Source organism: Triturus cristatus, chromosome 4_2, assembly GCF_964204655.1.
Source record: "Triturus cristatus chromosome 4_2, aTriCri1.1, whole genome shotgun sequence".
Taxonomy (NCBI): domain Eukaryota; kingdom Metazoa; phylum Chordata; class Amphibia; order Caudata; family Salamandridae; genus Triturus; species Triturus cristatus.
In genome coordinates, this window is record NC_140586.1 from 906,352,442 (window position 1) to 906,379,470 (window position 27,029).

Below are 27,029 nucleotides of genomic sequence, written 5' to 3' on the forward strand. Positions count from 1 at the left end.
GGCACACCAAGTGCACGTAACTAGGGACTTACCTGTAAATCAAATATGCCAACCACGGAGAAGAAATCAGAATTACAGTTTTGCACCTGCACTTTAGCTCTGATCGGCAGTTTTAAAGTGATTAGAGTATATAAAACCAGAAAAAACAATGTCCAGCATAACATCAAAAATACAGGAAGTAGAGGCAAAAAGAGAGCGGAAACCACGCCATGGATGCCAAATCTAGAAGAGGGGTTCAGGGATCTCTGACATGGGTCAGGGGCAGGGGTAAAAGTTCAGGGGCAGAGACCAATTGAAGGGCTGAGTGAATGGTTCAAGGATATATGTGGAGCAGCTGAGGGACAGGTGAGGTGGACCAGAGGTAGGTGGGGCAGTCTAGGTGTAGGTGGAGCAGTTAAGGGGCATGCAGTGTGGTCAAACATAGGGGGACAGAATCAGAGGTTGGAAAAGTGGGTCAGGGGCAGGTGGAGGGGTTCATGAGTAGGTTAAACTGGTCAGAAGCAGATAGAAGAGTTCATGTCCAGTTTGAGCGCTTAAATGGAAGGTAGAGCAGTTCACAGGTAAATAGATAAATAGTGCTGTTCAGAAGAGAAATGGTGTGGTTCAAGAATTGGTAGAAAATAATGGCCAGTTGGGGTATTTCAGGGGGCGGTAGAGTGATTTAAGGACAGGTAGTCTAGTTCAGGGCCATGTGCTGTAGTTCATGAATTCATGGAGTCATTCAGGGTTGGGTGGGGGGGTTAATGAAGAGGTGGGTGTTAGAAAAGTACAATGCACCCCGACCGCCCCCGCTTCCCAGCTGCACATCCTGCCCCCCTCCCCTACTTAATGGCGGCCGCTGCTACGGAGCGCCAGCAAGACTCCTGACCCTCGATCTGAGATCAGCTCTTCCCTAGCAGCTCTTCTGTGCTGTGCTCTGCCTCTGATCGCACCAGGCAGCGTTCTAGAATTGCTGGTGCCCCGTGCTACACTTTTGCATTGTCACGCTGGTATTGCTATTTTCTACCTCTTGTTGTGTGTCATTGTGCCTTTGTATTTTTTCCATTTTCCATTCTGTGAAGCTATTTCTTCCTCTTGTTGTCCGTCATTGTGCCATTGTATTTATTTTCCATTCTGTGTCTCTGTTTACTCAATTGTCCTGCATTGTGCCCCTGTATATTACTTTTATCTCCATTCTGGGTTAATCTCTTTTTTCCAATTGTGCCGTTAGCCACTAACTCCCCCCCATTCTCGCATAAATCCTCTGCCCCTTACTGCACCCGCACCCACCTCCCAGCTGCATGTCCCGCCCCCCACCCCTACTTAATGGCGGCCGCTTCGCAGTCACGCAGCTGGCGCGCCAAAGGAGTGCATAAGGTAAGCCTGTCTGCGACCGTCCGTGACCCGACTGCGACCAGCGCCAGGAACCCTGGTTCTCCAACCAACCGCCACTACGACACCACCACACTCCTCGCACTCAGCCCAGGAAGACTTGGAGAATGCCAACGAGCCTCACCGAACACAACCCTCGGCCAGTTCTCCTGCCTCCACTGCCGCCAGACCTTCACCACCACCTCGACCACCAATACTCCCAACGTCAGCACCGGCGACACCAGGTGCATCCTCCTCAATGTACGCTCCATACACAAACACGCCATGGAAATCTGGAACCTACTCGACTCCCTCTCGCCCGACACCGCCTTCTTCACAGAAACATGGACCAACGCCTCCTCCAGCCCCGACATCAACAACGCAATCCTGGACGGATACAAGATCCAGAGGAAGGACCGCCCAAACCACCCAGGAGGAGGCCTTGCCATCGCCCACAAGAACACCCTCCGTCTCACCACCTCCAGCTAAACCTTCCCGCCATCCGAACACCTGCATTTCAAGATCCAGACCAGCCCCAATGCCACACTCTGAGGGACCCTTGTCTACAGGCCACCCGGCCCCCGGGCACCCTTCGACACCACCATCACAGATTTCATCGCACCCCAAACCATCACCTCTATGAACAACATACCCATTGGAGACCTGAACTTCCACCTCAACAAACCCCAACGACCACCACACCACCACCCTCCATGGCAACCTCACCGACATCGGACTTAAACAACTTGTCACCACACCAACCCACAGAGCAGGACACACCCTCGACTCCATCTTCGCCGCAGGAAACAACGTCCACTTCAGCCACTCAACGCAACCGCCATGGACCGACCACCACTGCGTACACTTCACAGTCAACAAACCCAAGGCACCCAAACCTGCCCCACGCCCACCACGAAGAAACTGGAGCAAGGTTACCAACAAGAAACTCCACTCCACCCTCATCCGAGACGACCACACATGGGCATCTAACGCAAGCAGTTAGGCCAGAGAACTCCAGACCTGGATCTACAGCTGTGCAGATGAGCTCACCCCGCTCCGCCACCCTGGGAAGCTGCGACCCCACAAAGCCGCCTGGTTCACCACCGATCTCCAAAATCGCAGGCGCAAGAACTGGAGAAGCATCAAAACAGCCGAAAGCTACTCCACATAAAGGACGCCACGATAGACTACCACAACCAAATCAGAACCACCAAGAGGAACTTTATCCACAACAAAATCCTCGCCAACTCGACCAAATCCAAGGAACTCTTCAGTGTGATTCAGGAATTCAACAACCCACACAGCGAAGCCACAGACATCAACCGATCCCAAGACCTCTGCGACAAACTTGAAACCTACTTCCACCTCAAAATCAAAAACCTCTACAACGACTTCAGCGACCACCCACCAGATGCCACAGCCAAACCCACTCCCCCTAGAGCCGCCAGACAGCACACCATTGAGTAAACAGAGACACAGAATGGAAAAGAAATACAATGGCGGACAACAAGAGGAAGAAAATAGCTTCACCGATCACGATGGAAGACACCGCCTCGACCATGAACGGCATCCACTCGGGGGCCCCCACGACCCCTGCCCTCCTCACATCCACCACAGAGCCACAGTCCCCATTGCACCCAAACTACAACGCACCATCAACACCACCTTCAAAGCAGGAACCTTCCCAGATAATTGGAAACGCTCAGAAGTCAAGACCCTGCTCAAGAAGCCCACGGCTGACCCCAACGACCTAAAGAACTACCGGCCCATCTCGCTCCTCCCCTTCGCAGCCAAAGTTGCAGAGAAGACAGTCAACAGGGAACTGACACGATTCATCGAAGAGAACGCCATCCTCGACCCCTCCCAATCCAGATTCCGAAGTAACCACAGCACAGAGACTGCCCTACTCGCTGCCACAGACGACATCCGCACCTTCCTGGACCAGGTCTCTCCGCAGCACTCACCCTACTCGACCTATCAGCGGGCTTCAACACCGTCTTCCACCACACACTAGTTGCCAGACTACACAACGCCGGCATACAGGGATCAGCCCTGGAATGGATCCGATCATTCCTCACCAGAAGAAGCCAGAGGATCAGACTGCCACCCTTCCTCTCCGAGGCTACGAAGATCACCTGCGGAGTCCCACAAGGGTCCTCTCTCAGCCTGACCCTCTTCAACATCTATATGGCCCGCCTCGCTGCCATTGTCCGATGACACGGCATCAACATTGTATCCTACGCCGATGATACCCAGCTCATACTCTCCCTCACCAAAAAGCCCACCACCAGCAAACTCAACTTCCAGAAAGGAATGCAAGACGGCTCAGTCTGGATGACCAACAGCTGCCTGAAACTCAATGCCGTGAAGACAGAATTCCTCATCCTTGGAACCCCCCCCACGGCATGGGACCATACCAGGTGACCGATCAGCCTCGGCAGCCCACCTACCCTCACACACCACGCCAATAACCTCAGCATCGTACTCGACTCATCACTTACCATGAACCGACAGGTCAATGCCGTCACCTCCAGCTGCTTCAACACACTTCGAATCCTGCGAAAGACCTTCAAATAGATCCCCCATCAATCAAGAAAAACGGTCACCCCTGCACTCATCACCAGCAGGCTGGACTATGGAAACACACTCTACGTCGGCATCAACAAGTCCCTACCCCGCAGACTACAGATGGTACAGAACGCCACCGCCAGACTCGTCCTCGTCATCCCCAAGCACGAACACATCAGTCAACACCTACGAAAACTCCACTGGCTCCCAGTGGAAAGAAGAGTCACTTACAAGATCCTCACCCATGCCTACAAATGCCTACACAACAACGGGTCAAAATACCTCAACGACAGAATCAACTTCCAGGCACCCAAGAGAAACCTCCGATCTTCCAACATCGCACTGGCTGAAACCCCGCGCATCCACAGAGCGAGGGCAGGCGGAAGAGCCTTCTCCCACATCGCAGCCAAGACCTGGAATGAGCTACCGGTAGACATCAGATGCGCCCCCTCCCTGAACACCTTCAGTAAGACCCTCAAGACCTGGCTCTTCGGTTAAGCGGACCTGCTGACTTCCCCCCCCCCCCGAGCACCTTAAGACCCTCACAAGATGAGTAGCGAGCTTATAAACCCCCTGATTGATTGATTGATTGATTGATTGATTGATTGATTGATTGATTGATTGATTGGGGAAGAATTCAGGCACAAATAATGTTGTTCCAGGTCAGGTGGGGTGGTTCTGGAGCTGGTGGATCAGGTATAGGGCAGATAGTTGGTTCAGCGGCAGGTGATGTGGTTCAAAGGCAGGTAGTGTAGTTCATGAATGGAGGGAACAGCTCAGGTGTGCGAAGCATTTTGGAGCAGGTAGAGCAGCTGATGAAAAGGTGGAATGGTTCGGGAACAGGTGGAGCAGTTCATATTCAGGGTTAGGGTCAGTGTCACCGGATCATGCTCTCTCATGAAACACCATGTGGTTTCTCTTATTTGACTCATTTTTAGAGAAATTTTTGGTAAATCAAGCATTTTAAAGCTTAAAACCAGTCACGGTGGTGAAAAGTATAATATGCTAAAGTTAATGAGATGAACTAAAATGGCCCACGGGTCACAGCATCTGTTCTGGCTGGCGCTGCCACCTGTCCAGTTATTTATTTTACCAGCATAAGTGGTATTTTAATGTCCTGACTGGCATGAAAATGAAGAAAATCACCCAAAGCCGGTATTTTTTCCTTTGATCACTATGTACTTAAAACAGTACCCGGCAAAGCACTCTAAAGCTGCCTTAATTGTCTCTGACATTATAGTTAAACTAAACAAAGGCAGAAAAGCCTTGGTAAAGCGGGACAGGGGCGTTTTAATATAAAAGGTCCTCTTTAATTGTCATGCTGTGTCCTTTGCAGAAAACACGAACAAATAGACGGTTATTTTTTTATTGTAGCTTTATATAGAGTGAACCTGGCCCAGTGGATTGGAGCGGGTCACGTGAGCACCAGGTGCATTACATCAGAGTTTCAAAGTGGACAACTCCGACCCCAACACCACATCCTCATGTTTTTTTTTTTTTTTGCAAAAGGTGGTCTCACAGCGAGGCCTATGGGAACATACACACCCCTCCGGCAATGCCTGAAAGACACCGGGCCGAGGTCATGACCCTTGACTCCGAGCTCACCACAGCTGACTCCGAGCTGACCACAGCTGACTCTGAACTGACCACAACTGGCTCCGAGGCGACCACACCTGACTCCGAGGCGACCACGTCTGACTCTGAGCTGACCACACCTGACTCCTAGGTGACCACGCCTGACTCCGAGGCGACCACACCTGACTCTGAGGTAACAACGCCTGACTCTGAGCTGACCACACCTGACTCCGAGGCGACTACACCTGACTCCTAGGTGACCACGCCTGACTCCGAGGCGACCACACCTGACTCTGAGGTAACAACGCCTGACTCTGAGCTGACCACACCTGACTCCGAGGCGACCACACCTGACTCCGAGGTGACCACACCTGACTCTGAGATGACCACACGTGGCTCCGAGGCAACCGCACCTGACTCCGAGCTGACCACACCTGACTCCGAGCTGACCACATCTGGCTCCGAGGCAACCTCACCTGACTCTGAGGCGACCTCACCTGACTCCGAACTGGCCACACCTGGCTCTGAGGCAACCACACCTGACTCCGAGGTGACCACACCTGACTCCGAGCTGACCACACCTGACTCCGAGCTGACCACAGCTGACTCTAAGCTGACCACACCTGGCTCTGAGGCGACCACACCTGACTCCGAGGCGACCACACCTGACTCCGAGCTGACCACACCTGACTCCTAGGCGACCACACCTGACTGAGCTGACCACACCTGACTCCAAAGCGACCACACCTGACTCCGAGCTGACCACACCTGTTTCCGAGGCGACCACACCTGACTCTGAGGCGACCACACCTGATTCTGAGCTGACCACACCTGAATCCGAGCTGACCACACCTGACTCCGAGGCGACCACACCTGACTCCGAGGTGACCACACCTGACTCTGAGTTGACCACACCTGGCTCCGAGGTGAGCACACCTGACTCCGAGCAGACCACACCTGACTCCGAGCTGACCACACCTGGCTCCGAGTTGACCACAACTGGCTCCGACATAGGCCACTTTTCTTCTTCACCCTCTCCTCAGCCCATCACAGCCCCAGTACCAGGGGGGAAGGGGTCAGGAGAAGCACACACTTGCTGCTCTAGCAAGAGGGGTAGGCAGGCTGAGATGGACCCAACAGCCATAAAATCACCTCCTAGCCCCTTTAGAGAGACACTCCTCCCCTCCCATCTTGGCCTGAATGCGCTGCCCAGGTGGGGAGAGGTCAGGCACTGCTTCTGGTCAGAAAGGGAGGGGTCAGGCACTGCTTCTGGGCTGGGCCCACAGATACACATTAGAGGGACCTGGTGGGGGCGTGGAAGAAAGGAAGACTCCATGAGCCGGTTGACTGACTCCTTAAAAAAATGGCCCTCAGTGACCAACTGGCATGGGTACAAATTCAGGACGGTGAGTGACAAAATCCAGGACAAAGTGTCAACATTCAGGACAAAAATTCAAGACAGAAGGTCAAAATTCAGGCCATAAATTTGCAACAAAAAGTATGTTTTACAGACACATCAGAGGAGGTTGCGCAATATTATATAAGTAAGTAAATAGACAACCAACATAAGTACAAGTCATAATAAGTTATATTAGTTTGAGACAATCATGCACTTCACGGTTTTTTGGTATGGACGCAGTTCTGAGCACCTGGGATCTGTAAAATTAATATGGAAGGGTAGGGGAAGCATATGATGAAATGATTACAGCGCACCACACAATAGATTTCACAATAGCAGGAGTGCAGAGAAACAATTTGCGGAGCGCCGTATAAACTGTTGTCATAACAGGAGTAAAAGTTTTGAAGGATGACAATAGGATAGAAACAGTATCATTGTAGCGTGTCCACATACATGTGCAGACGGTGTATGACCGCAAAGCAGGTCAAGGGAATTGCCTGACCAGAGTTAACCTTCAGATTTTGAAATGTCCACAGTATAAGAAAATCCAGTCCAAAAAGATGTCAGCTGGATATACACTAGTGCATCTGAGCGGTCAGCAAGAAGAGTGGGGGAAAGTAGGGGAAAGGTAGGAGAGCAGTATAGTTACACCAAGAAGCTGAGGGTCACAGGTGGGGCAGTAGAGCCCAAAGTGTCCTGCCCCCTCCCTTGTAGCTTGGTTCATGTGGCAGCAGATGTATTGAGGTGATATCATGCGAACCCCTAAGGCTCATGTCTCGAATGACTGTGGCATGCTGGACACAAATGACCTCAAATGGCGCCTGGCATGTTTCTGGTGACAGCTGTAGTGAAATGATGGGGCAGGGCTACTGGAGGGCCATATGTCCAGTCCCTAGTAAAGCCCCCTGAATAATGAAGCACCGGCACACACACTATCACGTCCCATCTGTGATTTATTGTGATGTTAGTTGCAAAGTGACATTGATAGATGCGTATTTACTGCCGCTAACACACCACCACTGTCCAAAGCCTGCGTCTCCACAGCAAAAAGTGCAAGAAAAAAAAAATCCTGTTTAATGCATGAAGAACACCGACTGGCCAATCCACCAGGGGCCGCGTGTCCTAAAGGTTTTTATTCTAGTTGCAAAGTCTTTGAATCACGCTTCCGATAGCAAAACATCATCTTAGAATGTACAGAACCTATTTTAAGAGTGAGGAAAGTGTTTCTGACCTGTGAAAGGGGTTTTGTGACACCTTCCGTATTGTAAACAAGAGACGGCATGAAAGAGTATTCGCATCCTTCTTGTGAGTCCCAATGTCATGTCACAGTGGTTTGTGCCCTCAGTTGTAGTTTCACAGCACACACTTCACAGCTCAGCTTTGAACACCCTAACAATACCTAAGAAAAAGAATAGATCTTTCGCTCAAGCCAACTTAAAGTCAATTAACACCCATTGCGCATTCAAGCAGCCTTTACATGCCCAGATTAACCAGTCCCCACCATTACATTTCTTTGAAGCAGCCCGGCACCCTGGCGACCCCTCCAGCTGACTCACTGCAAAGAGACCCCCTCCCTTCACTGCACAGGAGACCCCTCCCTTCACTGCAAAGAGACCCCCTCCCTTCACTGCACAGGAGACCCCCTCCCTTCACTGCACAGGAGGCCCCTACCTTCATTGCACAGAGACCCCCTCCCTTCACTGCACAGGAGACCCCCTCCCTTCACTGCAAAGAGACCCCTTCCTTCACTGAGACCCTCTCCCTTCACTGCACAGGAGACCCCCTCCCTTCACTGCACAGGAGACCCCCTCCCTTCACTGCACAGAGCCCCCTCCCTTCACTGCACAGGAGACGCCCTCCCTTCACTGCACAGAGACCCCTCCCTTCACTGCACAGGAGACCCCTCCCTTCTGCTTCAACTGAGCCATCTCAACTGCTGAGCATTTGTCCCTTAGCACCAAGGCTAAAATTAGGGACAAATGCTGTCCGTGGACACTGCCTTAAGGGACAACAGACACGACAGTAAATTCAGGGACAGTCCATGAAAATTACGGATGGTCGGTCACCCTACCTGCAGGCACCGGCCCATCTTCCCAATCCTGCATGGGTTAGGGATGGGCCAGTCTCTCTGACATTAACGATTCACATCACATCACACCCACTTGTGCGCTGTCACCTTCCCTGAGCGCTCAAGAAGAAAGAGAGCCGCATCTCCCCGTTTATCCAAAGTAATCACCGGAAGCAGATCAGAGGGAATAATTGTTAGCTGAACATGTCGAGCCCGTCACATCCCGTTAGGGGAGAGTCATTTCTCGCAGCGCCGCGGCGTCCACTGCACCCACGAGGCCTAATGCATCCTGGCGTCCGGGAGTGAGACATGATGGGAGCGCGAGGCGGGAAGGGCTTCGCGGCGCTCTGCAGGAGACACCTGATGGGCTGAGTCTAGCAGTCACAGGTGACTGAAACATCAGGGGGGCCGGGGGTTCATGCTTACACCACAGCAGCCCACTCAGACTGGAAAGTAGCCCCCTAGCCGAGCGGTCACTGGTCAGTGCTTTCCTGGAGATGAAGTGAGGGAGGGGGAGAGAGACAGCAGTGCTCTCTGCAGGAGAGATTTGATTACACTACAATGAACAAGCATTTACAATGCAATGGTCTCGGCATTGGTAAAGTTAGAGCTATTGGCATTGCTAATGACATTATTTTTGTTTATGTTTTTGTTTTTAAAACATTTAAAGAAACGGCATTGTCATGAGCAATGCCAATAGCTCTAACTTTAACAATGCCGAGCCACAGTCCCTTTCGCTCACTCTCCATTGTCAGCTTGCTGTCCCTGCCCCTCCCACCCGGAGGGTAGACAGACGTGGCTAGAGAAGCAAGGAGGAGATGGGGCCGTAAGCTGACAACTCAAGGTGGGGAATCAGCTCTGGCTAGCAAATGGACAATGGAGGGAGTGAATGGGGTGGTGGGGAGCAAGAAGAGCAAGGTAAGGTGGGTGAGGAGGAACCAACAACGGCAACTTAGAGATGGTGAAAAAGAGGAATACAGCAGGGAGAGACGTACACAAGAGACAGCTGGAAAGCACAGGTACTCTCAGGGTGCTTCAACAAAACCAAAAAAAAGTATTGTCTGAAACATGAGTGACACGTCCATGCTCCAGGGTAGGAAAAAACATAAAAAGTTTAAAGAAAGCCTACATAAGCTGACTAATGAGAAAATAAATAAGAGGCATAATGAAGGCAACCAGGGTAAGCAATAGGTGGGCTCTAAGCCTACTGTAAGCTACCAAAATGTCTCGCAACAGACAGAGCATGTGCTAGAGTACCATGGCTCCCAATGCCGAAACGGAAAAAGGCCTACTGCCCTGTTTAGGCAGTGAAACAGTGCCATGATTAGGGTGCAGATGCCCCTCACCCCGTCTGGACTCCTTGCCACTGCACCTGCTGCATTATTGATGGTTCGATCTGTTGTGTGGAGAGTGTACATGAAGGTTGAAGGGTCATGTGTGTAGACTTGAGGAAGGATCTTGAGTGGAGGGTGGACAGACGATGTACATAGTGGAGAGCATGGGTGGACAATGCATCTAGATGGGGGGGGGAAGACTATTGTGCAGTGGAGACAATGGAAAGAGGATGAACCAAATGAATAGCAAATTCCCAGTGTGACAGCAAAAATGGAGAGTGGGTGTGGACCATGGAGGGCTGATGTTCATGGTGAGAGAAAAGATATACATTCTACACCGTAGATGTGGTGAAGTGGTGTTGAGAATGGATACTGCACAGTATGGAGAGAGCAAATGATGGATAAAGAAAATGTGCAGGCTTAAGAGCAGATGAACAGGGTGTAGAGTACAAGTGCAGGATGGGGTACAAAAGTGGAGTGTAGAGCATACACCTGGGTGGCAATTGATGTACATGGTAAACAGTGGAAGTTCACTGGAAAGTGATGTAAATATTAATAGTGTGGGCACAGTGGTGTTGATCATGGAGAAAAAATGTAAGAGTATGTGGATAGTAGAGAGAATGTGTGGAGACTGTATGAAAAGTGCATGTGGGGGTGAAAAGCAGCTGTGTAGGACAGAGGGTGAATTTACACAGTGGTGAATGAACGTTCAGAGTGTAGAGTGTGTAAGTGGAGAGTGGAGAACACATATGAAGCGTCAGGACTGCATGTGGTGAGTGGACAGCCCTTAAGAAGGATAAGCCCAAGTAAACAGCAGAATTACCGTTTTTAGAATAAATGTGATAGCGTAGGTACTGAGCATCTAGAGTGCAGGGTGCAGATGATAGAGAAGTTGCCAAGGCAACATGAGGAGAGTCAAGATCAAATGCGGAGAGGTTAAGTGAGGATGCAAAGAACTGATGTAAATCGTGGAGAAATGCGTGGATTAGGGCAGAAAGCGGATACATTACCTGTAGCGTATGGGGGGGGAGGATGTGGCTTTATGAATGCAGTTTAGAACTGAGGAGCCATGTTCGAGTCCCAGCATCGCTCAATATCCTGTGATTCTTGGTAAATCACTTAATTGCTTTGTGTCTAAAAAATGAACCTATCCTGTGTAATATAAATGATGCTGTGATAAGGCGCTCCAAAACCTTCGGGTCGAATTTGCACTGTTTAGTTAAAAAAAACGTGGAAGGTAAAGAACAGGGTAGATTGTAGATGTGGATAGAAAAATACCAAATGTATTCGAATATGGCTCAGAGCGAAAGGTATCCCTGTGCCCTCTTGTTTAAAAAATAGGAAACGTTTCAAAGCTCTCATCTTGGGGGGTGGGGAGGATGCCTCGTTAGTCTCGGTTTCTCCCTACTTATCTCACTACACGCAATCCCTTCCTGCCGGTTTAACATCCTACACCTTTGCCAATTTAATCGCAGCAAAAACAGATACAGCTAGAGATATATTTATTTCCTAAGGATAACACCAAAACGCTCTGCTCGAAGCCTCTGCATGTCCCTCGGTTTCAATAACATGACCTGGAAGTGGAACAAAGACCAGAGGGCGCGTAACCTGCCTGCTGGTTTGACCACAACAATCCATTTGCTGATTGGCCTAAACGACCTGGAGGAGGGCAGATGTCACAAGGTTGGTTGAAGGGGAGCCGGTGTCCATGATACAACAACAATCTTTATTAGATCGGAGAATGTAACAAAAACACAGACAAATCTCCAGGACCTGGTTCGAGGCCCAGCCCACCGGCAAACTGATCTGAGAAAAACAAGGCATCCATGCAGGGGGAAAAAAAGTTCAGACCAAAGCGAACGGCAACTAGCAGCTTTGAAAATGATTGGAGATTAATGCCGGTCAAAGGCACAGAGGGCAGAAAGGCACAGAAACGAATGGCACAGAAGGGCACCAAAAACGACAGGAGCAGAGGGCAGAAAGGCACAGACAGAGAGAAAAACGAGTGGCGCAAAGAGGCACAAAAAACGAGAGGGACAGAGGGCAGGACACAAAAACAAGTGGCAGAGGGCAGAAGGGCACCAAAAACGACAGGAGCAGAGGGCAGAAAGGCACAGTATTTCTGTGATTATTTTGCAGAGTTCACTCTGTGTAACCAGTGCACGCCGGTCAGTGAGATTTCATTTTAAAAATCTACACGCTGCGCTGAATCATATTAGCGAATTTCCTTTTCTTTTCCTTTCACTACTGCCAAATAAATAATTGTGCTAGCATTATCCACAGAAAACACCTCACACCTCATTAAAACTGACAAATACACTGCTCTGACCCTTGTCTCCACAAACACCAACCTGACTCTGGTCTGGGATGGACATGAACAGAAAGCGATATCTGATCCCTGGAGCACCGCCCAGCGCCACGAGGACCTGCACAGGGCAGAGTGGGCGCTATGCAAATAGGAATTACACATTTATTCGTCATGGTAAAGCGAACCTTGAATACAATATGGACAATGTAGTACCGATGATACATACATGGCACACGTTAATGCTATCTGGCGGTTCTAGTAACGTTTCCAAGGCACTGTTTGGCCTCTCGCTTCGCCCGCGCCGCAGAATGTCAGAACAGCCTTGGAAGGCGAGGGCACCGCTTCCTGGTTTGGTGTATTGCCCGTAGAAGTGGATTTGTAAGGTTTTCATTGGTTCACAGTTGTCTCTGGAATGACGAAAACCCCGAGAAGGGTTTTACAGGACCGGAGACGGCACCCCGCTGTTCCACACAGACGCAGCAAGTATCTGTTTTGAATGAGGAACATAGCTGCCACTCACACAAGGCTGACTTCTTTTATGACGGTTTTTGTTGCTAATATGTAAAATCTTCTCGATATATTTGAATTACGACACTCTGTAACTTTCTGAGCTCTCTCAACAGATGGTTCTTTTTTTGCCGAATTATATAGCGCGAACTCGACCCGAAGGTATCGGGGCGCCTCACCCGAGCACCCGTTACGTTACACAAGGACACATTCATATTTTGGTAGGCGCGGAGAGATTATTTCCCAGAATCACCGCATGTTGGGCCGAGGCTTGAACGGAGGTCCCCAACTCCAAAGTCGGCATCTCTGGCCGTGAGGCCACATCCCCTCCCCTCTTTTTCACAAGTACGTTGTGAAGTTTACCATTCCAGTGCACGTGTTCTACTGCAGCCCCAGGGAAGTCGGTCGCTTTTGAGGCCAACCTCAGTGCACAGGTGCGTGAGGGCGAGGGATAGTGGGACTGAGGGGCAGCATTAGTTCTGACAACACAACAAGCACTCTCCCTCACGCCCACCCTGCCCCACACATCGGCTGCATGCAACCAGAGCTTACGGGTTTAAAGACAGAAACAGTGCGCGCAAGATCACAACACTTGTCAGCCTTCCTGCGGTACCTTCCATAGGACTCCAGCACTTAATATTTGACAAATTAAGCACTGAAGCGTCTCGCATACCCTGACTGCGAAGCGCCCCGAGACCGCCGACTCAAGAGAAGCAGCCAAGGCTGGCTGAGAGCCGGCAGATTCAAATCAAATGAGAAAGCAGAAGACGGCATCTCTTAGAACATCGCAATTGAGGTTAACTAAGCAGGTCATTTGCATTCTAACCATTTTACACCTTTTGCTAGAAAAACGAGCTATTGCGACTACAGAGACTCCGCGCATTTGTATATACTAACCCCCCCTCCAAAAACGAGCCGAGGGCACCGAAAGACACCACCGCCTTTCTCCGAGGCAGAGCAGAAATGCCTCGGAGAAACGCAGCGTCCTTTTCGGATTCGGGGGCGTGTTTGTCTTTTCTCTCCTCCAGCCATTGGCTGGAGGAGAGAATGAGACTTCTTGCAAAAAACACGCCCCCCCCATCCGAAAAGGACGGGGCCTGATCGGAGTGACGGGACCTCTTCTCCAATGGCTGGCCAGCATTGAAGAGGCCAGCCAATGGAGAACAGGGGAGAAGAGGGGCGGGTTCAAGCCCCTCTTCTCCAAGTCATTAAATCTCTTGACTTCCGGTTCTGCCTTCGGCAGACCGGATGGTCCCGAGACCTAAAAAGGGAAGAGAGATTGCTAAGAGTGAGGCATCAGGGGAGGGGAACGAGAGAAACACATGGGTGCTCTGTGAAGAAGACGTCTGGGGCATGTTCACTAAAAGTTCACACAACGCAGGGCAGCAAGCAAAGGGCGGACTTAGATCTCGGTGGTCGGGTCACTCCTTCACAATGGTGACGGATATTACATCCCCCAAAACATACTGGGATTTATATTTCGGCAGATGGGATGACCAGGTAACCTGTCCGCCAACATTGAAATCAGCCCAAAGGTGCTGCGCTGCCATGCGCGGATGGGAGAGAGGTAAACAGTAATCTGGAGCGAAATGACGCTCAGCGAACGAATGTCTCACGACAGAAGATTCCACGAATGTATCCATGTTCAATAAAGGTTTATTCCATGTATTCCAACTCTTTTGTCTGTTTGTTCATATCAGTTAATCATGTCACACGAGAGACGCAAACGTATTTTTTACATCTAATGCAGCAGATGTGCCACCCCGGGCCTTTTTCTGAAGCCAGAATTCATACGTAAATCATCCGTAGTAGTAGATGTTATTCCCAATGCATTTCGGGCATTTTTTTTGCCCTTTGTCAGGGGTTCACTACAATTAAAAACAACATAAACATTAGGATGTTTATCCTGATCGTGATGCATGCAATGTCAATAACAATATAGCCCACAGTTCGGACTTTAAATTTGTGGAATCTTCTGTCGTGAGACAATTATTCGCTGAGCGTCCGGTACCGGAGCGCCATTTCGCTCCAGATTGCGATGAATTACTATACGTGGTTATAGGGCGGACCACGACCCAGGCTGCACGCTCACAAGATTAAATTGAGCAACTTAAGTAAAATTGAAAGAATGGTGTGCACTTGGACACCCCCTTTTCTTGAAAGAGGTAAACAGTGCCAGATCTAGTAAGACATGACGCTCTTCAGCTCTCTACCTGTGCTGGCACACTGGCGGCTGTCTAGTACCAACCCAGACACTCTTGCACCATGGTTCAAAGATGCCTGCATTACAGGCAAGAACTAGGGATTCCTGCTGCACAAAAACAGTCCAAAAGAGCGATTTCTCCTTTCCATGCGTGATGCAGACCGCATCCCGCAAACAAAGAGGAAGTCATGAAGAGAAATAAGCCTATTTCTCCTCGTTATGCCATGCGTACCACTTTGGTGCAATCCCAGGTTTACTGATTCAGTAAATCTGGGACAGCATCAAACTCCATGGATGCGTGCACAGGACCGCCCAGGCTCCGCCCGCGGAACATCCACTACTTTGAAAGTAATGCAACACAGCTCAAGCCGGTGGGACGCGTTGGATGTATGTCATTACAACGCACACTTTTACAACGCATGCACTTACAACGCATTTTTTACAACGCACAATCCATTACAACGCATGACATTACAAGGCAGGACACTACAACGCATTTTTAAAAACTACCTTTACAACGCATTCCATTACAACGCATACTACCATTACAACGCATACCATTACAACGCATAATATTAAATTGCATTTAAGGTAAGTATTAGATAGTATAGGGGTAAAAATTACTTTTCAAAATCCAGGGGGTGCAACAGCAGGGTAAGTGTTGGATAGTATAGGGGTAAAAATTACTATTCTAACTCCAGGGGGTGCAACAGTAGGGTAAGTGTTGGATAGTATAGGGGTAAAAATTACTATTCTAACTCCAGAGGGTGCAACAGTAGAGTAAGTGTTGGATAGTATAGGGGTAAAAATTACTATTCTAACTCCAGGGGGTGCAACAGTAGGGTAAGTGTTGGATAGTATAGGGGTAAAAATTACTATTCTAACTCCAGGGGGTGCAACAGTAGGGAAAGTGTTGGATAGTATAGGGGTAAAAATTACTATTCTAACTCCAGGGGGTGCAACAGTAGGGTAAGTGTTGGATAGTATAGGGGTAAAAATGACTATTCTAACTCCAGGGGGTGCAACAGTAGGGTAAGTGTTGGATAGTATAGGGGTAAAAATTACTATTCTAACTCCAGGGGGTGCAACAGTAGGGTAAGTGTTGGATAGTATAGGGGTAACAATTACTATTCTAACTCCAGGGGGTGCAACAGTAGGGAAAGTGTTGGATAGTATAGGGGTAAAAATTACTATTCTAACTCCAGGGGGTGCAACAGTAGGGTAAGTGTTGGATAGTATAGGGGTAAAAATTACTATTCTAACTCCAGGGGGTGCAACAGTAGGGAAAGTGTTGGATAGTATAGGGGTAAAAATTACTATTCTAACTCCAGGGGGTGCAACAGTAGGGTAAGTGTTGGATAGTATAGGGGTAAAAATTACTATTCTAACTCCAGGGGGTGCAACAGTAGGGTAAGTGTTGGATAGTATAGGGGTAAAAATTACTATATTATGCGTTGTAATGGTATGCGTTGGAATGGTAGTATGCGTTGTAATGGAATGCGTTGTAAAGGTAGTTTTTAAAAATGCGTTGTAGTGTCATGCGTTGTAATGGATTGTGCGTTGTAAAAAATGCGTTGTAAGTGTAGTGCATTGTAAAAGTTGCGTTGTAAAGGTTGTTCCCCGACGCGTTACATTTCTTTACAAAGTCACAAAAGCTGGGGCAAATCGCCCCTTGCCTGGGGTTGTAAATCTTACTTGAGCCTTTGTGTTGCCTTACGTCACCCAGTGCGACTCAAGGACAACGCAAAGGCTTAGAAAGTGTAGGCCCTGATGTGCTGCAGCGATGCAGAGAGAGGGAGAAGCCTAGACCAAGACGGAATGTGAAGGTAAGTTGAAAACAACATTTTTACACTCTGTAGGAGGAGTAATTTGATGAGGTGCACCGTGCAGGAGAGAAGAAGGGGAGGAAACATGAGAATGATGCATGGCATGAAGGAAGTGAGTGATATCAGCGCTGAGGCATGTCATGAAGGAAGGGAGAGAGTGATATCAGCGCTCACTGAAAGAGACATCTGATGAGCTGACCTGACAGAGAGAGACAGGGAGTGCTAGGAGTGGAATGTGATATGTGGTCTCTGCCTCTCCCACCCTCTCTAAGCATTATGGGTCAGATTTACAAGCTCCTTGCGCTGCCAGTACATCACTTATTGTGATGCACCGGCAGCGCATTACACTGCCCCATATTTACAAGGACAGGAAAACCCCCCTGCGTTGCATTTTCTGTTCTTGTAAATACGGCCCCTTTACACGCAAAAACTTTGCGTGAAAGGGGCGTTCCACGGGTGTTGCTGTGGGTGTTCCCACGCAACACCCATGGAACCTGATACATTTCCAGATTTACGAGCATCCGTAAACCTGGAAATGCATCTGAATGCTACGCCACCCTAGGGGTGGTGTTGCGAGGTGCAACGAGGAGGAATGTTTTCATTTCTCCTCGTTTTTTTCCTCTTTCAATGCGCGCTGCATTCTACAGCACACATTGAAAGAGGAAAATGCCTGCAGTGATTGTTTTTGTGCAGGAAGGTGCCCCTTCCTGCACAAAAACAATCTCCCCATGATGCAGGCATCCTTGCACCATGCCTGCGCCGGCACATGGCTGTTTGTGCGCCGGCGCAGGGGCGAGCACAGGAATGCAACACATCCTTGTAAATATGTCGCATTCCTGTGCTTTGAAGTGCCGCAGCATGGCGCAGCCAAAGTGCTTGAGGTGCCACGCTGCCGCACCTTCTTATAAATCTGCCCCTGTATACTTAGAAACTTGAGTAACAAGGGAGGGCGAAGGGGACAACAGGCCTGTAGTCATGGATATTGCCCTGGTGATCAAAGCAAACACAAGGAGATGATGGACGGAGTGTTGAAACTTTCCAAACACTCACCCTCAGTCACAGATCTGGGTTGAATCCATCATCATTCTTTAGCTCACTTTGCCACCCCAGTTCAGACACAGCTATATGCAAATCAGTCTTGACCCTGTGCTTCATGGGAACAGTCCAGCCTGAACTGCCAAGCCATGTCATCCCTGGACCAGGAACAAGCATCCTGGGACCGGTTTCAGGATAACAGCTCTCATCAGCCAGGCTAGCTTGAATCCAGTGGCAAAGTGAGCAAGGGACCCACGACTGGGCATGCCCTGCCAACTTAGGGCAAACAAAGCAAACACAAGGAGATGATGGACTGAGTGCTGAAACTTTCCAAATACTCACCCCAGTCACAGATCTGGGTTGAATCCATCATCACTCTTTAGCTCACTTTGCCACCCCAGTTCAGACTCAGCTATATGCAAATCAGTCTTGACCCTGTGCCTCATGGGAACAGTCCAGCCTGAACTACCAAGCCATGAGGAGAGGAGTTGGTCTAACGGCTAGGGCGCTCGACCGCGGACCTGGGGAACTGGGTTCGAGTCTCGTTAATGACGCTGAACATCCTGTGATTCTGGGCAAATCACTTAATCTCCCCGTGCCTAACAAAAAATTAATGTGTGTTCTCATGTAATGTAACTGGTGCTATGTAAAGCACTCTGATACCTGATTGGATTCGGGTCAAGTTCGCGCTATATAAAACTCTGCAAATAACAATTAAAAAAAAATGAATCCCCTGGACCGGAAACAAGCATCCTGGGACCGGTTTTGAGCGAACAGCCCTCTTCAGCCAGGCTAGCTTGAATCCAGTGGCAAAGTGAGCAAGGGACCCATGTCTGGACATACCCTGCCAACTTAGGGCGAACAAAGCAAACACAAGGAGATGATGGACAGAGTGCAGAAACTGTACAAACACTCACCCCCAGTCACAGATCTGGGTTGAATCCATCATCATTCTTTAGCTCACTTTGCCACCACAGTTCAGACACAGCTATATGCAAATCAGTCTTGACCCTGTGCCTCATGGGAACAGTCCAGCCTGAACTGTCAAGCCATGTCTTCCCTGGACCGGAAACAAGCATCCTGGGACCTGTTTCGGGTGTTTGCTTTATTGCCCTGGTGATGCCTGCATCACTGACAGGTCTGATATCTCTCTGTGAAATACTTTTTTACTAAAAGTGACATTCTAAAGGCATGTATGTGTATATTTACATGTCTGCAGTGTGTTTCTCCCAATGCAACTAAAGTAGGATGACATTCTGTATGTAGATGGAAAATGTGCTTTATGTAATTATTCGGAGATTGACTAGTGGACTTTATTACATGCAGTATTAGGGAAAGGGCATGTCTTTTCATGTGTGTTCTGTAGTTTGCCTTGTCATGTATGTGTTTATTTTTTGGACATGTGTATTTTGTAATATGTCATGATGCGCCTGCGATTGTAGAGCTGTGAGTGATGTCAGATGTGTGAAGTCTGTTCTTTATCAATCATTTAAAATTACCATCCGTGTCTTTTTTTTAAGGCAGGGCCTCTGTTGGGTTCACACTTTACAATTTTCATTGTGTGTGTGCCTGCAATATGTAGTTATCTGAGTCTTTCTTTTGTTTTTGGAGGCTTTGTGCTGCCTCCAGTGATGTCTGTGTAGTTCTTTAGCAGTACCTTGGAGTGGTGTGTGACTCCTGTCACAGCTGAGCTGGAGTAGATTTGAGCCAGTTAGGTTCTGTAGTACTACATGAGTAGATATGGGTGTGACTTTTGTGAACTGCAAATGACGTACCCCTTTGTAGGTGTGCTTTCTATTTGAGTGTACTTCCCTGTGCCCCTCTTAAATTCCCCCCTTCTCTTCTCATTGTATAGTAGATATCTTTAATTTTCTAGTCACTCCCCCTTGGCACTAACATATTTACACCTAAGACGTAGATTTAGTTAGGAGAAGGTCTACACAGTCTTGGTGAAGTGCTCCTCACATGAGAGGCAGGATCCGCATAAGCACAGATCTATGCCTGTACCATTCTGAATTATGTTTATGAGTATGTGTAGTAGTGATACAGGAGTACTACCAAACTTACTCCTACATGCCTTTGTGAATTGCCCTCTGAGAGTCTTCCATTTTGGTGGAATTTGCTCTCAGGCCAGGGGACATTTGTGAGTATTAATGGAGTAGTCGTCTAGATTAAGTTGTCCAACAGCCAGCATCTTTCAAACCTGGCAAGAAGTTGTACATCTCAAATACAACTTTACATTGACTTCTCTAAAAGGCAAAAGTGCATGCATTATCAAGGAGGGGACACGCCCAAAGCGGATGCAGTTGTACCGAAGGGTATAATTCCACAGGGGAAGAAGTCTTCCTTTTGTCGAAAAAAGAGAACAATAGATTTATAGTTGATATTGTAATTAAAAAAATATATATATATTCGGAAATCTACACCCAGTACATTCCCATAATGCACACGTACGCATTGGACTACGCACAAATATTTATGATTTGCTTTGATGATGCTCACAAACAGAGCCGAAACGTAGGCATGGGGACGAATATTCCGGGCCTTATTTATGAGGCCTTGCGCCACTTTTGCACCGCCATTGCGTCACTTTTTGAGACGCACAAGGGGAGTAAAAAATGCACCATGTTGCGCCATATTTACAAAGTGAGGCATCTAAGCAGATGCCTCACGTTGTAAATCCCTGCTCCACATTATACCTGCGTCAGGTATAATGACTGGTGGGTGGGTGTTCCCCTGCAAAAAAGCCTCGTAGAAGTGGCGTATTGAAATCTATCAGATTTCACTGCACCACTTCTCGGATGCAACTGAGTCAACATCCTACACCTGCCTCACAGCAGGCATAAGGGTGACACAGACCCTTTTACATGAGGCAAGCCCCATGTGAAATGACATTGCTGGAGTTGCACCTTTGTTAAATGGTAGCGGCAGTTTCAGTCGATAACCTTTCAAGTATTTGCCCGGCGGTAATCGCCTCTTATACCACTCGATAATTTACCAATGAAAGAGGCAGGCGCCGGAGACTGGAAGGCAGGAAACAAAGTTTTATTCCGTCGGAGCAGAACACATCAGATCAGACAGCAAGGTATCATCACGAGGTGCTCTAACCGCATCTCATCTCTGAGACCTGGTCTCTTATACACCGGTTTATTGCTTTATTACATATAGTACATTCTTGAGATTCTCTTGATGCCTGAAAGAACATCCCCTGAAGCCCCGGCTCAGATCCGATCCCACACATAGTTACAGTAGAGGTTCCCACCCTACCCGCAGTGGGAGATGGCTATCGCGCAGCAGGGAATTCCGCTAATTCCCGGGGGTGTGTGCAACCGGCCGGGTCTCAGGGGGTAGGGGCTTTGATCTACTGTAATCCCTTTGATGCGGGGTGTTTCCCTTACAGTAGGGGCAATAAACTGCATCCGCAGGGCTAGGTGATGGCCTGGGACCAGTTCGGACAATGGGGCGCAGAGGAAGGGGGTTATCAAATGAGAGGCATGACCATGTATGGGATGTCGGTCGGATGTGGTTCCGTAGCAGGGTCGCGCAGAAGGAGAGGGTTTATGGCCTGTATGAGAGAGCGGGGGTGGCCGGCGCGCGGGGGATGCTCGCAGCGCCGGGGGAAAGCGCTGGCGATCGAGAGTGAGCGGGGAGAGAGAGTGGGGTGCCTAAAATGGCGGCCGTGCATTTGCTATGCGTGGCGCTGGGGAGAGGCAAGATGGCGCAGATAATGTTCAGTTTGCACGCTAAATTTCCACACCTTCAGATACACCCCAGCAATGCGTCACTTTTGCGCCTACAGATACGTCAGGATTACTGAAGTATCTGTAACTCCTTGCGACCTGGAGCACCGTACATTAAATACGGCCCTCTAACCTGTCGCAAGGTGGGTGCAGTGAATACTGTTGTATTGCTGTTTCCACGCAGCGATGCAACAGTTTTCATAAATGAGGCCCTCACTTTTTAGCCATTTGCCAGATCCACTTGAGAAAGTTAACTTCTTTTATATTTGGCGCAGTGAGGAAGAAAAGGGAGGGAGGGGCAGGGGTGCAGTGGCAGGGAGCCCATCCGCCATTCAACGACAGCTCTGAGCCTTCATGCCAAAGGATTAACTGTGCTTCTTGAACAGACTTATGGACGGTAGATGTGTTTCTAGGAAAACTGGCGAGCTGAGACCAGTTGGATGCCGCTGATGACGAACTTCCGGTTCCTAAACATTTAGCGCTTGGCTTTCATTGGCTCTACTTAAGTCCCATGTGCATTAGGCTCTTTTTCTATCACGTTGCACACATGTGCACTGCACTGGCTTGCGGAGGAACCAAAGCTAGCTGTCCTCTCTCTCAGTCCATGCACAGTGCTTCCGGAATTGGCTGGGCGCAAGCAGCCTTTTTATGCCACCCGCTGAGTGCAATTAAAAAATACATGAGCTTCTGACAGAAAACATCCAGATGGTGGAGATGGAATGCCCGGCTGCTTAACATTTTTTTTCCATAAAGCTGTTCATCAAAATGCAAAAAAAATGTTGATCCTCAAATTTGGCAGAATCCCGCAGAATGCCTTCTCGGTAGCTTTCCGCGATCATTATAAGCCAGTGTGCAGGAATCTCTCGGCATAAAGAGATTCTTGAATATTTTAACCAGAAATAAAAAGAACTGTCAACCTAAGGGATACTTTGAGTAAAGAATGGCTTTTACACTTTTTGAATATTTTATTTTGTAGCTTTACAGTGTCCAGGACATGGGGTCTGATCTAGATCTTGATGGAAGGGTTCCTCCATCACAACGGTGTCAGAGTTCCCGTCTGCCGAAATACAAATCCCATTATATCCTATGTGATTTATACTTCGGTGGATGAGATATCCGTCACCGTTGTGACAGAGCAACCCATCCACTGAGATCTAAATCAGGCTGTGAGGCTGTGCTTTAGGGTCAGTGCTTGTCATGGACAGCACTATCCATGGAAAACAGCACTTTGAACTGTGGGTAGAGGACTCGGTCCTGAAGTTGAGAGAACCTTCTAATGTGATCAACACAAACCAACTTCCTCCCATCTTTACCTTCTCAGGTCAAGCTCATAAAGCCAGGAGTGATGAAGGGGTTGGCACTGTCCTCCTTTTCAGTTGTTTGAATGACTTTGTCTTATCAATTCTTCAAATTGACATATAAAGAGAGGGCGGGCTTTGGGTCAGTTTCTTCAGCTATTGACTTGCATGTGTTTTTCTTAGCTTTCCATTGCATGGATGGGCTGTCCATCAAGGCCATGGCATTTTGACGATAGTTACATATTCCAATTTGTGTTGTCATTAGGTTTAGGTGAAAGCAAGAAGTTATTCGATTAGACGGCAGATGCAGCAGGTAGCTAAAGGCCCAGTGTGTGTTACTTCAGGTATTTACTTTGCTTCTGACACATTTTAATTGCTAATTTCTGTTTTTTTGTTTAGGAAGTCCTTGCTGTTTGGATGCCTTAGCCTCTCATTAAGAGACAGTGCTATTCACTAATCACCATTGCTCGTTTATTTCTTTCACTTTGATATCATGATAACATGCTGGATTTGCAGCCTTTATTGTACTCAACATACAGACATGGATACATATTGCCTTTCTTCTAAGATGCAACACAAATTCTAGTCCTTCGCCAAATGTATCTGCTATATGTAACTTTGTATGTATTTTAAGTTCACACAAACTGAACTTTTTTCTTCTTTGAAGGTAAAAATTAACTGTATTGATGCTGCGTATTCAGAAAACTGGCCCAACCTCCAGCTTTAATATTGTTGTAGCCCAAATTATTGCTTCATTGTGGAAGTATTATTCTGGGACTGCTGTGGGCAACACAATCAATGCTGTCTCAACTGTAACCAAGCATCCACCTAACAAATACCAAGAGCTTTTGGTTTTACCAATGCTTGTTCTGTAATGAGTATGTACTGTCATTAATTGCTCTGAAAATCAGCTGGACTTTGCAACTGTGTTTTGATATTAATCCATTTGAAAAGGTGTGAGTCCTTGCCATATTACATTGTTGGTGGAACTTTAAACCCAGAACAGCATTTTCTTGGTTTAAGCCCTGATGATGTTCCAAAAGGTTGTATCTTTGGGGGACGAAACACGTCTAGCCGAGGCACATGAGCTGATGAGAGGAGCAGGTGCTACATGGCTCAGATATGGAGGAATGGTTGCCGCACATAGTACTGTGGCTGAGGTGCATCAATGGTCTGTTTGTGTTATGGAAAGGAAATAGAGAAACAGTAGGGCTGTGCCACTGTTCATGTTCTATGACCCCCATCTGATCTCCTCGAGGGGGCTGTGCCACTGTTCGTGTTCTCTGATCACAATCTGACATCCTCAAGGGGTCTGTGTCACTGTTCATGTTCTCTGATCCCCATCTGATTCCCTCGAGGGGGCTCTGTCACTTTTTCTGCTCTCTGATCCCCATCTGATCTCAAGGGGGCTGTTTCACTGTGCGTGGTCTCTTACCCCCATCTGATCTCCTCGAGGGGGCTGTGCCACTGTTCGTGTTCTCTGATCTTCATGTGATCTCTTTGAGGGGGCTGTGTCACTGTTCGTGTTCTCTGATCCCCATCTGATCTCCTCAAAGGGGCTGGGCCACTGTTTATGTTCTTTGATCGCCATCTGATCTCTTTGAGGGGGCTGTGTCACTGTTTATGTTCTTTGATCGCCATCTGATATCTTTGAGGGGGTCGTGCCACTGTTCGTGTTCTCTGATCCCCTTCTGATCTCTTCGAGGGGGCTGGGCCACTGTTCGTGTTCTCTGATCTTCATGTGATCTCTTCGAGGGGGCTGTGTCACTGTTCGTGTTCTCTGATCCCCATCTGATTCCCTCGAGGGGGCTCTGTCACTTTTTGTGTTCTCTGATCCCCATCTGATCTCTTTGAGGGGGCTGTGTCACTGTTTATGTTCTTTGATCGCCATCTGATCTCTTTGAGGGGGTCGTGCCACTGTTCGTGTTCTCTGATCCCCTTCTGATCTCTTCGAGGGGGCTGTGCCACTGTTCGTGTTCTCTGATCTTCATGTGATCTCTTTGAGGGGGCTGTGCCACTGTTCGTGTTCTCTGATCTTCATGTGATCTCTTCGAGGGGGCTGTGCCACTGTTCGTGTTCTCTGATCTTCATGTGATCTCTTTGAGGGGACTGTGCCACTGTTCGTGTTCTCTGATCTTCATGTGATCTCTTCGAGGGGGCTGTGCCACTGTTCGTGTTCTCTGATCTTCATGTGATCTCTTTGAGGGGGCTGTGTCACTGTTTATGTTCTTTGATCTTCATGTGATCTCTTCGAGGGGGCTGTGTCACTGTTCGTGTTCTCTGATCCCCATCTGATTCCCTCGAGGGGGCTCTGTCACTTTTTGTGTTCTCTGATCCCCATCTGATCTCTTTGAGGGGGCTGTGTCACTGTTTATGTTCTTTGATCGCCATCTGATCTCTTTGAGGGGGTCGTGCCACTGTTCGTGTTCTCTGATCCCCTTCTGATCTCTTCGAGGGGGCTGTGCCACTGTTCGTGTTCTCTGATCTTCATGTGATCTCTTTGAGGGGGCTGTGCCACTGTTCATGTTCTATGACCCCCATCTGATCTCCTCGAGGGGGCTGTGCCACTGTTCGTGTTCTCTGATCACAATCTGACATCCTCAAGGGGTCTGTGTCACTGTTCATGTTCTCTGATCCCCATCTGATTCCCTCGAGGGGGCTCTGTCACTTTTTGTGCTCTCTGATCCCCATCTGATCTCAAGGGGGCTGTTTCACTGTTCGTGGTCTCTTACCCCCATCTGATCTCCTCGAGGGGGCTGTGCCACTGTTCGTGTTCTCTGATCTTCATGTGATCTCTTTGAGGGGGCTGTGTCACTGTTCGTGTTCTCTGATCCCCATCTGATCTCCTCAAAGGGGCTGGGCCACTGTTTATGTTCTTTGATCGCCATCTGATCTCTTTGAGGGGGCTGTGTCACTGTTTATGTTCTTTGATCGCCATCTGATATCTTTGAGGGGGTCGTGCCACTGTTCGTGTTCTCTGATCCCCTTCTGATCTCTTCGAGGGGGCTGGGCCACTGTTCGTGTTCTCTGATCTTCATGTGATCTCTTCGAGGGGGCTGTGTCACTGTTCGTGTTCTCTGATCCCCATCTGATTCCCTCGAGGGGGCTCTGTCACTTTTTGTGTTCTCTGATCCCCATCTGATCTCTTTGAGGGGGCTGTGTCACTGTTTATGTTCTTTGATCGCCATCTGATCTCTTTGAGGGGGTCGTGCCACTGTTAGTGTTCTCTGATCCCCTTCTGATCTCTTCGAGGGGGCTGTGCCACTGTTCGTGTTCTCTGATCTTCATGTGATCTCTTTGAGGGGGCTGTGCCACTGTTCGTGTTCTCTGATCTTCATGTGATCTCTTCGAGGGGGCTGTGCCACTGTTCGTGTTCTCTGATCTTCATGTGATCTCTTTGAGGGGGCTGTGCCACTGTTCGTGTTCTCTGATCTTCATGTGATCTCTTCGAGGGGGCTGTGCCACTGTTCGTGTTCTCTGATCTTCATGTGATCTCTTTGAGGGGGCTGTGTCACTGTTTATGTTCTTTGATCTTCATGTGATCTCTTCGAGGGGGCTGTGTCACTGTTCGTGTTCTCTTATCCCCATCTGATTCCCTCGAGGGGGCTCTGTCACTTTTTGTGTTCTCTGATCCCCATCTGATCTCTTTGAGGGGGCTGTGTCACTGTTTATGTTCTTTGATCGCCATCTGATCTCTTTGAGGGGGTCGTGCCACTGTTCGTGTTCTCTGATCCCCTTCTGATCTCTTCGAGGGGGCTGTGCCACTGTTCGTGTTCTCTGATCTTCATGTGATCTCTTTGAGGGGGCTGTGCCACTGT